This window comes from Oncorhynchus mykiss, chromosome 3, assembly GCF_013265735.2.
Source record: "Oncorhynchus mykiss isolate Arlee chromosome 3, USDA_OmykA_1.1, whole genome shotgun sequence".
Classification (NCBI taxonomy): domain Eukaryota; kingdom Metazoa; phylum Chordata; class Actinopteri; order Salmoniformes; family Salmonidae; genus Oncorhynchus; species Oncorhynchus mykiss.
In genome coordinates this window covers 51,501,404-51,514,387 of record NC_048567.1, presented here as the reverse complement: position 1 = coordinate 51,514,387, position 12,984 = coordinate 51,501,404, and the positions used below count along the sequence as shown (strand labels likewise).

General features: G+C 39.5%; 1 protein-coding gene across 1 annotated transcript in view; it reads right to left on the bottom strand.

Moving 5' to 3' along the window:
- Positions 1–9,867, bottom strand: part of LOC110520168 (1-acyl-sn-glycerol-3-phosphate acyltransferase gamma) — a 28,114-nt gene extending 18,247 nt beyond the window's left edge. The window contains exon 1 of the mRNA XM_036974558.1: positions 9,595–9,867. The gene's annotated coding sequence lies outside the window, so the exon portion shown is untranslated. The remainder of the gene's footprint in view (positions 1–9,594) is intronic.
- Positions 9,868–12,984: the final 3,117 nt, after the last annotated feature.

Below are 12,984 nucleotides of genomic sequence, written 5' to 3'. Positions count from 1 at the left end.
GCTCGACAATAATGGTGGTCCGCTTACCCAGGGCAAGTTTTAAAAAAATGTTGGACAAGCAGATTATAGATTTAAATTGTCCGAATAGACAAGTAAAACATTTTTTTTTTAAATCATGCAAAAATCACAATATCAAACAATTAGGCTACTCCGATCGGAATTGGATCAAAGGGTCTTTCAATCATGCAGTTAAGATCAAAGCAAGGTTCGCTAACTCCTATGCTGTCAAGATCTCCCCTGAACATTTTACCCTTACATATAGATAAACATCTTAGGTACCTCACCAAACTTAGCAATTTGATACCTGGTTCATTGAATGGAATTATTTTACAAAAAGTTGTTGGTTGTAATTGTAATGTTGCAGGGTGGCCAACCATCCTCCAGGACAGTCCAGGAGAGCTACTAGGTGTAATTGTAATGTTGCACGGTGGCCAACCATCCTCCAGGACAGTCCAGGAGAGCTACTAGGTGTAATTGTAATGTTGTAGGGTGGCCAACCATCCTCCAGGACAGTCCAGGAGAGCTACTAGGTGTAATTGTAATGTTGCAGGGTGGCCAACTATCCTCCAGGACAGTCCAGGAGAGCTACTAGGTGTGCAGGCTTCTGCTCCAGCCCTGCTCAAACACACCACATTGTAATAAATTCAGCTACTGGTTGGTGTTTGACAGGGTTGGGTCAAAAGCCTGCACACTCAGTAGCTCTCCAGGTGGCGAGTTGATGAACCACATGTTTTATACAGTTGCCTAACAGTGCAGTATTTTACTTTGTGGGGGGTTAAATGCCTTGCTCAAAGCCACAACGGCAGGTGATATACTGTAATTACATGGGATCAAAGACCAGCAGCCTTCCATTGTGAATACCAGTGATAATAATGAATGTTATTCTGTAAAGTGGTTCCTTGCATCATACAATTTTCAGTCTCCTTTTTGGCTCATGGTGTTAACCATTTTTATTTTTGGACAAGTGACTTGAGATTTCGGGCAAGTAAAAAGTCGAACAGAGTGGCTATACAAGTTCAGTGTAGCCATAGATTCTGAGCTGTAAGGGAGAGATGACTGATAAGACATGAGGATCCAAGAGGTACATCTTCCTGCAATCAGCAGAACGGGGATGGCAGCCGTTAGGGAACGGGGAGGGTCGTTAGGGAACAGGGATTTGTGATATGGCGCCGACAGAGATGGTCACCGCGCTTCGCGTTTTTAGGAAACTATGCAGTATTTAGTTTTTTTATGTACCATTTCTTACACTGTTTCCACAGGAAATCTTAAGTCTTACTACATACAGCCGGGAAGAACTATTGGATATAAGAGCAATGTCAACTAACCAACATTACGACCAGGAATACGACTTTCCCGAAGTGGATCCTCTGTTTGGCCCACCACCCAGGACAACGGATCGGGTCCCAGTAGGCAACCCAAAACAATGGCGCCACAAAAGGGGCAGACGGCGCAGTCTTCTGGTCAGGCTCCGTAGACGTGCACATCGCCCCCCGCTCCAGAGTATAATACTCGCCGATGTCCAGTCTCTTGACAACAAGGTAGACGAAATTCGAGCAAGGATTGCCTTCCAGAGAGACATCAGAGATTGCAACATTCTCTGTTTCAATGAAACATGGCTCACTCTTTATACATTATCAGGGTCGGTACAGCCACCCAGTTTCTTCACGCATTGCGCCGACAGAAACAAACATCTCTCTGGTAAGAAGAAGGGCGGGGGCGTATGCCTTATGATTAACGAGTCGTGGTGTGATCATAACAACATATAGGAAGTCAAGTACTTTTGTTCAACTGACCTAGAATTCCTTACAATCAAATGCCAACTGCATTATCTACCAAGATAATTCTCTTTGATTATAATCACAACCGTGTATACCCCCCCCCTCCTGAAAGAACTTCATTGGACTCTATGTAAACTGGAAACCACATATCCTGAGGCTGCATTTATTGTAGCTGGGGATTTTAACAAGGTTAATCTGAAAACAAGGCTCCCTAAATTGTATTAGCATATCATGGCGGCCATGCACGCCTCCAACTCAATCATTAAGTTTGCAGACGACACTACAGTGGTAGGCTTGATTACCAACAACGACAAGGCGGCCTACAGGGACGAGGTGAGGGCCTTCGGAGTGTGGTGTTAGAAATAACCTCACACTCAACGTCAACAAAATAAAAGGAGATAATCGTGGACTTCAGGAAACAGCAGAGGGAGCACCCCCCCAATGCACATCGACGGGACAGTAGTGGAGAAGGTGGAAAGTTAAGTTCCTCGGCGTACACATCACGGACAAACTGAAATGGTCCAACCACACAGACAGCACGGTGAAGGTGCAACAGCGCCTCTTCAACCTCAGGAGGCTGGAGAAATTTGGCTTGTCATCAATGCACAATCGAGAGTATCCTGTCGGGCGGTGGTAATGTATTGGGCCTATAGTTTACTGCACAAATCTTATTGCTACAATACCATTTTGAATTGGTTAATGTTGCAGAGGTTTACATTTTTTAAGTCATGATAAAAAAAAATCTGAGTGGTAGAGCTCAGCTTGCATTTTGACTCAGTGATCTTGACTCAGAAAGGGTTAGTGTCCACTGTTCTAGACATTTCCCTGTTAACACTACCAATGTTTCCCTTTACTGTGGTAATTCCTATCGAATCAACCCATTATTAGCCACTCAATGTAACATAGTGAAACAAAACTAAGCAATAGGCAGAATGCATCGAAGTTGGCTTCTATTGCATTGACATGCACGACTTAGCCCGTATTCTACACAGACCTGTGTGACAGTCAGAGCTGTAGCAGGCCTATTTGCAAATAGACCTTTGCCATTCACTTTGAACTGGACTATGTTTACAGCATGAGTGGTCGTGAGTAGATGTGTTTGTTTTGCGATCAAAGCGAGAGCTGCATGTGGCCACGTGTGCACAATTTGTTCATATCCTTTGCTAGTTTGTGAGTCATTATCCCAGTTAAATCATTTGTAGTCAAAAATAGGGGAGCGCTTGCTTCCTACAGGAGCACAGAACATGTACATTTCTAGACACCTCTGAAAAGCGAGTCATGTAAAAAGCTTCTTTTTTTTTTTTATTAAAGGGGCAGTATTGTATTTTGAGTAAGGCTTGAATAAGCTAAGTAGCCAATAGGCAGAGGGTAGCATCATTTGTCTGATTCTCTATAATAATGGTACAGGAATAATAATGCATTTTATTTTGTAAAGTGGTTTCTTGCATCAAACAACATTTTCAGTCACCTAGTCTGAAGGACAAGTGGATAACAGGTTAATGTCAAGCCCTGCATGTTTTTGTCTCATGGAATGTAGGCCTGCATTGAAAGTCACATTGGCTGCTACTGTAGGCTGAATGATAGAACGGCTATTTCTAAGTTAAAATGTTATGGTATGGATTTTCTCCATTGTTTTTAATGGTAGGCCACTCTGGAGGGTTTACATTATGATCAAATATCCATAGTAGCCAACTTGGGCACTGTTAAAACTAACTTGAAACGGGTACTGCCTTAGTCTTCACAGTAAACACGTGCTGGAAGTTGCACAGAATTTTCAAAAAGTTCAAGTTTGCGCTCAGCATACCTGAAATTTGCTCAGTGCCCCCAAAAAACGAGGGAACATTGCTTTAGACTTTAACAAGAAGAGACTTGCCAGTCTTCCATCCCATTCTCCCCACTAAGGCAGCACTCACAATGATGAACAAGCACATGGTATACAAACACGAGAGAGAGGGATATATAAACAGGACCAGTCAAAAGTTTGGACACACCTACTAATTCAAGGTTTTTCTTTATTTTTTACTATTTTCTACATTGTATAATAATAGTGAAGACATCCAAACTATGAAGTAACACATATGGAATCATGTAGTAGGCAAAAAAGTGTTAAACAAATCAAACTAAATAATAATAAATATTAAACAGTAGTGTATATAATGGTGGACAGTGCACATCAGAGCAAAAACCAAACCATGAGGTCAAAGACGCACCGATATGACATTTTTGTTCGATACCAATGTTGGATATTTAACTTGCCCCCCAAAAAAACTATACCGATAACCGAATTTGAGCGGCCTTTTAAGCATTCTTGTACAATTAAATAGTTAACACACACGTGGACGCAGCAGTCTAAGGCACTGCATCTCAGTGCAAGAGACGTCACTACAGTGCTTTGTCATTAAGGGGTATTGTGTGCAGATTGATATTTTTTTTTTGAATATACATTTTAGAATAAGGCTTTAACGTAACAAAATGTGGAAAAAGTCAAGGGGTCTTAATACTTCCCGAATTCACTTTGACTACCTCTCTGGACAGGAAAATGTGCACCATATAACATAGTGGTGAAACATATCTGTAAAGGCATAGACAAACTTCTGAAACAGTTCAGAACAGTTTGTGCATATATTATGACATTTAGTGATATTTTTGTTTGTTTTGGTCTTTTTTTGGTCATTCAGCTAGGGATAAATCGCTTTTATGCACATTTTTACAGTTCAGAAATACTGAGAAAAAAAAAACATCTTAGCTAAATGTACAATTGCGCGACTAAGATCTCAGCAAAAACATAAAAAATTAATTATAGACTTCTTGAGTTCTTACGTTAATTCTGACTAATTTGAGGAAGTGTGTACTGGCTACGGCATCCCAAGATGGACAAACAGTACCATTGCCGCTTTCTAGTTATTCAAGCGAGGGTATTTTAGGAAGTATGTGAGCACACTTGTTCAGTCCAGTCAAACCGAAGCATGCAAACGGCTTAAGTCAGAGCTCCCAGGGGTGTCATGCACCCCAAAAATCTGAGGGGGCACAAAGTACTTAGCTTAACCTGTTAGATCTCTAGGGGCGCTATTTCATTTTTGGATAAAAAACGTTCCCGTTTTAAGCGCGATATTTTGTCACGAAAAGATGCTCGACTATGCACATTCTTGACAGTTTTGGAAAGAAAACACTCTGCAGTTTCAGAATATGCAAAGATTTTGTCTGTAAGTGCCCCAGAACTCATTCTACAGGCGAAACCAAGATGATGCATCAACCAGGAAATGAGCAGAATTTCTGAAGCTCTGTTTTCCATTGTCTCCTTATATGGCTGTGATTGCGCAAGGAATGAGCCTACACTTTCTGTCGTTCGCCCAAGGTCTTAGCAGCATTGTGACGTATTTGTAGGCATATCATTGGAAGATTGACCATAAGAGACTACATTTTCCAAGTGTCCGCCTGGTGTCCTGCGTGGAATTCGGTGCGCAATTGCCAGCTGCTCGTACTTTTCCATTTGATATAGGGGAGAAACCATGTGTCCAAGAACGATGTATCAATGAAGAGATATGTGAAAAACACCTTGATGATTGATTCTAAACAACGTTTGCCATGTTTTCAGTCGATATTATGGAGTTAATTTGGAAAAAAGTTCGCGTTTTGAGGACTGAATTTTCCGATTTTTTTTGGTAGCCAAATGTGATGTATAAAACGGAGCTATTTCTAATACACAAAGAATATTTTTGGAAAAACTGAGCATCTGCTATCTAACTGAGAGTATCCTCATTGGAAACATCAGAAGTTCTTCAAAGGTAAATGATTTTATTTGAAGGCTTTTATGTTTTTGTTGAAATGTTGCGTGCTGGATGCTAACGCTAATGCTAACGCTAAATGCTAACGCTAAATGCTAACGCTAGCTAGCTACTTTTACACAAATGATTGTTTTCCTATGGTTGAGAAGCATATTTCGAAAATCTGAGATGACAGTGTTGTTTACAAAAGGCTAAGCTTGAGAGATGGCATATTTATTTCATTTCATTTGCGATTTTCATGAATAGTTAACGTTGTGTTATGCTAATGAGCTTGCTGATAGATTTACACAATCCTGGATACAGGGGTTTTTTCATAGCTAAACGTGACGCAGAAAACGGAGCGATTTGTCCTAAACAAATAATCTTTCAGGAAAAACTGAACATTTGCTATCTGAGAGTCTCCTCATTGAAAACATCTGAAGTTCTTCAAAGGTAAATGATTTTATTTGAATGCTTTTCTGTTTTTTTGTGTAAATGTTGCCAGCTGAATGCTAATGCTAAATGCTACGTTAGCCATCAATACTGTTACACAAATGCTTGTTTTGCAATGGTTGAGAAGCATATTTTGAAAATCTGAGATGACAGTGTTGTTAACAAAAGGCTAAGCTTGAGAGCTAGCATATTTATTTCATTTCATTTGCGATTTTCATGAATAGTTAACGTTGCGTTATGGTAATGAGCTTGAGTCTGTATTCACGATCCCGGATCCGGGATGGGGAGATCAGAAAGGTTAAGCATACCTCTTGAGCTGTCTGTCGTCTTGACTGGTGGTTCTGTTTAAAATAAACTAAATATGCTTCTCTGCTAAAATATGATATGAGTCTTATTTAGTTATTGCTTGCTTTTGTTTTTTTTAAAGTCCACCAACCTTGCCAGCAGGCTTTCCAGCAAAGATAGTTGGCGAAGCTAGCTACTCTAACTTGATTGACAGCCTTGTGAGAACAGAAATGACAAGATTATGTTATAATACTCTTATTGCATCAAATGGTTGTTTTATGCAACAGAATAGTTTTTTTTTTTACACTCATCTGTGTGTAGACTGAATGAGGGCCCCGTGGGGGATTTAACACTGACAGTAGATTTACGATGGATTGATGATAAGACAACATTCCATTCCAGGATTAGTGTCTGTGTGTCTGTCTGTCGGTAACAGGGAGAACCAATCTCCAGCTTCTTTAAAGAAAGAATTTAGTACTATAGGTTGCGTTAGTATTTTGTATAAGCAAGCAGTAAATGAACTAGCCTGATATTTGGCACCATGTAGGACTGGGCGATATGGCCAAAATCTCATATCCCGATAACGATACATATCACGATATAGCAAATTTTCAGTAAATTCAATGAATAAATAGTTTATATAAAATTACCACATGTAAAGGCCTATTTCTTCTTACGTTATACTCAACAAATAAAAAGATACTTACTCATAATTTACTATTTATTTAGAATCTGTGCAAATGTTCAATTAAGCATGTAACAAAATATGAATGTATAAAATCTAAAAAGGGTAAATAGACAACACAAAATAAATAGGTCTAAAGGAAAAATTATATATTTGGGGGCTTGCCTGTTTTCCATGTTATTTGGGCATTAATACGTGTCACATATCAATTTGCATTATGTACCTTGGGTCGAGTGTAAGCACCATCTCACGACCATGTAAACTGGGGCCATGTCTTTGCAGATGTAAGTTGTAACGGGAGTTGTTATCTCCTTCCATCTTCGTGATTCTTTGCCATATGGTGTGCCGCTGGCAAAAGCCTCTTGCAAGGTCTGAGTCGGGGGTTTGTTTTGAGCACTCGACTGTACTTTTTTGGGTCTCACCCGTAGACTCTCTCCGTACTGTTTCACATGATTATTGCGTAGGTGGTAAGAGGTTAGTGGTGTTTGGACCTGTTGTCAGGACCGGCCTGTGCCATATTTTGCAGTGGACGGTTTTCTGGTCCGTGTCAGACTTTTCATACCCAAACCACGTCCATGCGACCGAAGTTGCCCCTCTTTTAGGTACGAGTTCCGTGTCTCCGTCCTCTGTAACACGTTCACTCTCTTCCATGTTTGTTTGTGTTGCAAATTTCCTTCCACAACACAAAGTGTCCTCTAATTGATGAAAAATATTGCCGTAGAGTGTGATTTGCAACAACAAAATAAACAGAGCATAATATGAAATGATAGACGTTTTTCTATCGTCACACGATATATATCGTCATATCGCCAAGCCATGTAAATTCGAATGTACATTTTGCTCTCATGCAACAGACCTTTGTATAAATTCTATCATCTGTGATTTGTCATGAACATCCATGATGGACTTTGCTATAAAATGCTGTGGCTTAGTCCTGCTGGTTGGGCTCTCAACGAATCCCCTACGGGTGGGTCCATTACTGCAGTAATTAAATAATAAAGTTTACTTGTTTTGAAGAAATGTAAAAAGTCTCCTTTTGATTAGAATAATTCCACGACAGCCTGAAATGGCTTATTGGTAGCTAGTTATGAGTTTGGGAAACTATTTTGGCTAGGTAAAGCAAACTTCATAAAATTGCTATGCGGCTAGTAATATTAGAGAGAAACTAAAAAAATACATGTATTTTTGTTAAACAGGATAATTCTGAGGGAACACATGCCCCTTGGTTCATGTTAAGTCTTTGCCCTAACACTACACAGCAGGCTAAATTCCCAATCTGGCCCTCATACCATCACGGCCACCTAATCATCCCCTGCTTCCACATCCCTTCTCTCCGCTGTAACTATTTCCCAGGACAATGCCGTAAATGAGAATGCATTCTCAGTCAGCTTACCTGGTAAAATAATGGTTTAAAAAATTAAATATCAAAGCTTGATGATTAATTGATTATGGTATGTAGTGCTAGGGCAAAAAACAAAACATACACCCCTTGAGGTCCCCAGGACCGAGTTAGGGAAACCCTGCCCTAAATTGAACAAAAAGACAAAGTGAGCATGTGCAAAAGGTAACATCACGAAGATCAAACATGCACATCATCCAGGTAGCTAGCGACATCTCAAAGAGATGCTTTAAATGATTAATTTTAGTACTGGTGCAATTTAATAAACTGTACAGTACAGAATCGCCAAGGCACGCAGAGTCTGTCATCCCATCAGGTTACTTTAGTGCAATGTACACATGCCAAGTCAGCTATACTTGCCTCGATCTGACCGATAGCTTGATTGCATGAATGCTGCATAATACATTCTGCAGTCAAACTTTTTTCATTATGTAATCCTAAATGTTGTGTTGCACACAAATCCACTAAAGTTCGACATTTACCATCTGCTTATATTTATATAAGGTCTACACATACGGTTTAATCACATTTTCAATTAAATGTATTTATAAAGCCCTTTTAACATCAGCCGATGTGGATAAATCCAACTTATGCATCACACAGAACTATGTCCCAAATGCTGCAAGGCAAACGCAGCGTTCCATTGGAAATGTATGGACTTCTGGTGTACCAAAACGTAACTACGCTCTGTCTGATCGAGACATGACAGAGAAACACATGCGGTGTCAACGTCCAAAAGTGAGCGATACCCACACTTTCCAATGTAACGTTACAATTCCTGAAAATAGAAATCACAAAACCAAGCAAAATGTGCATCAGGAATTGCATATTATTATTTTTTTACACAAGACAGCTACAGTATGTTTGTGATATGAATTTTGCTAGCAACTACCTAACAAGATTGAAGCTAACTACATAGCTTTCCCAATAAATACGTTGATTGCTCATTAAACTTACTGTTAGCAAAATACTGTTGGCTAGCCAATTACACAAACACAATAGATGGGACCAATCCAGCTAGCTATTCGTCTGGAAAACGAATTCATGATTGTAATTACGTAAATTAGCATGTAAGGTATAACACTTAGCAATCAAGCTTTCTGTTACCTACCTAGCTAACTGGTAGTTAGCACCCAACATCAGAAGATTCGTGCTTACTAGCACTAGCCAGAAAGCTAACGTTACCCCATGCTGTCACTCGCCGTGATAATGCTAACGTGTTAACGTTACCTGATTTCTGCGTGTGATGGGTCTCCGGATTTGTTCCAGTTTTGAAGATGCAAGCTTTTTAGCTAGTTCAAAACTAGTGCAGTCACTTTGGATTCTTCTGGATTCCAAGCTAAATTATTATCAGTAGCTAGCTAGCCAGCTAATTCAGTCATCAGAGTGGTTGCTATGCTATTGTTTGTCGCTGAAAGGACCAATTGAGGTATGAAAGAGCAGAGCTGAGACGATATCAAACTTCCGGTCCGGCCCCTCACCCATATTCGGAATGAAACAGTTCATGTCATTTGGCGGTTCCCATGAATAGATTTTTTGATTGAGTTTTATTAGGATTCCCGTTACCCGACGCCAATGTCGACAGCTAGTCTTACTGGGGTCCGACACACAACGAAAAATACAATACAGACTAAATAATTTACTATTTACGTACTTTATGAAAAACATTAACATGTAGTCGGTGCTTAATTTGTGCCGGATACCGCACCTCTCAGTTTTGGACTGTTTCGTTCCGGAACCCATTTTCTTGGATCCGGTACCTCTCGTGGCATGAACAATACTTTTCACTGTTTGCAACGTAAACAATAACTGAATATAATAAAAACAATCAGAGTTAGGCCAATTCAAGTTGACTCCTCTGTACTTCTCCTGGCTGCCCCATAAAAATATAATGGGAAAATATGACAGATAATTGATTCGTGTTGGGCCGGCCCGGGATTATAATTTGCGCAACATTGTAGACTATATAGACCAACGCGTGGACATTGATGTGGTGAGAGAAAGATGCGCGCCTGTATTTTGCACATAACTAGAATGTTATTCACGCTCTGTGATTTATCTCCCTCTACTCTGATAGACATGAGCCTGCAACTCTCATCTCTCCATCATTTATTTCCTCATAGAATCATAGACGCGGTTCTGGAGCTACTAGGGGGTACGAAGTAGTTGAGGTAGTAACTTCATAAAAGTATTCACACCACTTGACTTTTTCCACATTTTGCAGTGTTACAAAGTCAGATGAATATTGATTACATTGTAATTTGTCAATGATCTGTACAAAATACTCAAGGTGAAAGGAACATTTTAACATTTGTAAACAAAAGAAAACAATAAAACACCACATATTTTTTAATTAACCCTTATTTTACCAGGTAAATTGACTGAGAACACGTTCTCAATTACAGCAAAGACCTGGGGAACAGTTACAGGGGAGAGGATGGGGATGAATGAGCCAATTGTAAAATGGGGATGATTAGGTAACCATGATGGTATGAGGGCCAGATTGGGAATTTAGCCAGGACACTGGGGTAACACCCCTAATCGTATGATAACATCCCATCCAAAAGACAGCACCCTACACAGGGCAATGTCCCCAATCACTGCCCTGGGGCATTGGGATATTTTTTTAGACCATAGGAAAAGGGGCCTCCTACTGGCCCTCCAACACCACTTCCAGTAGCATCTGGTCTCCCATCCAGTACCAACACTGCTTAGCTTCAGAAGCAAGCCAGCAGTGGGTTGCAGGGTGGTATGCTGCTGGCCTATGTTTTGTTTGGATAAGTATTCAACCCCATGAGTTAATACATGTTACAATCACCACAGCAATTACAGCTGTGTCTTTCTAAGTAAGTCTAAGAGCTTTGAACACCTGGATCGTACAATATTTGCCCATTATTCTTTTATACATTCTTCAAGCTCTGTCAAGTTCGTTAGTTGATCATTGCTAGACAGACAAATTTTAAGTCTTGCCATAGATTTTCAAGACAATTTAAGTAAAAACTGTAACTAAGCCACTCAGGAACATTGAATGTTGTCCTAGTAAGCAACTCCAGTGTATACTTGGCCTTTTGTTTTAGGTAATTCTCCTGCTGAATGGTGAATTTGTCTCCCAGTGTCTGTTGGAAAGTAGACTGAACCAAGTTTTCCTCTAGGATTTTGACTGTGAGCTCTATTCCGTTTATGTTTATCCACCCCAAAAAACTCCCTAGCACTTGTTGATGACAAGCATACCCATAACATGATCCATGCTTGAAAATATGAAGTGGTACTCACTGATGTGTTGGATTTGCCCTAAACATAATGCTTTGTATTCCAGACAAAAAGTTCATTTTTTGCCACAGTTTTTACAGTATTACTTTAGTGCCTTATTGCAAAAAATAATGCATGTTTTGGAATGTTTTTATTCTGTACAGACTTCCTTCTTTTCACTCTGTCTTTTATGTTGGTATTGTGGAGTAACTACAATGTTGTTGATCCATCCACAGTTATCTCCTTTTACAGCCATTAAACTCTGTAACTGTTTTAAAGTCACCATTGGCCTCATGGTGAAAACCCTGAGCGGTTCCGTTCCTCTCCGGCAAGTAAGTTAGGAAGGTGCCTGTTTCTTTGTAGTGACTTGGTATACTGATACACCATCCAAAGTGTAGTTAATAACTGCACCATGATCAAAGGGATATTCAATGTCTGCTTCTGTTTTTTACCGATCTACCAATAGGCGCCCTTCTTTGCGAAACATTGGAAAACGTCCCTGGTCTTTGTGGTTGAATGTGTGCCTGAAATTCACTGCTCGACTGAGCGACCTTACAGATAATTAATTGTATGTGTGGGGTACAGAGATGGGGTATTCATTTCAAAAGCATGATAAACACTTTTTTTCACCATGTGACTTGTTAAGCACATTTTTACTCCTGAACTTATTTAGGCTCGCCATAACAAAAGGGTTGAATAGTTATTGGCTCAGAACATTTCAGCTTTTAATTTTGAATTAATTTATTTAAAAAATTTGAAACATTGATATTAGGGGTATTGTGTGTACATCAGTGACTCAAAATCTCAATTTAATCCATTTTTAATTCAGGCTGTAACAAAACATGGAAAAAGTCAAGGGGTGTGAATACTTTCTGAAGGCATCTAGGTACGGGTAAAAGCTGACTAGTCAATCAGGATAGATGGGTAGCAGCAGCATATGTGGAGAGTGTGAAAGTTTGTGCACAGTATGTGGCGTCAATATGAATGTGTGCGTGTTTTGTGTCTGTGAGTGTACAGTATGTAGTGTGTATGTGTGTGCTGGATTGTAAGTACAGTGCATTCGGAAAGTATTCAGAACCCTTGACTTTTTCCACATTTTGTTTTACGTTACAGGGTCTGAATACTTGTGTAAATAAGGTATTTCTGTTTTTATTTTTAATACATTTGCAAAAGTGTCTAAAAACCTGTTTTTGCTTTGTCATTATGGGATATTGTGTGTAGATTGATGAGGATTTTATTATTTTTTGTATTTTTTTTATTTAGTCCATTTTAGAATAAGGCTGTAATGTAACCATTGTATACACCATATCTACACTTGTTTTTGTAACCTTTGTTCTATTACATACACCATAATGTATACTTTTAAATTAT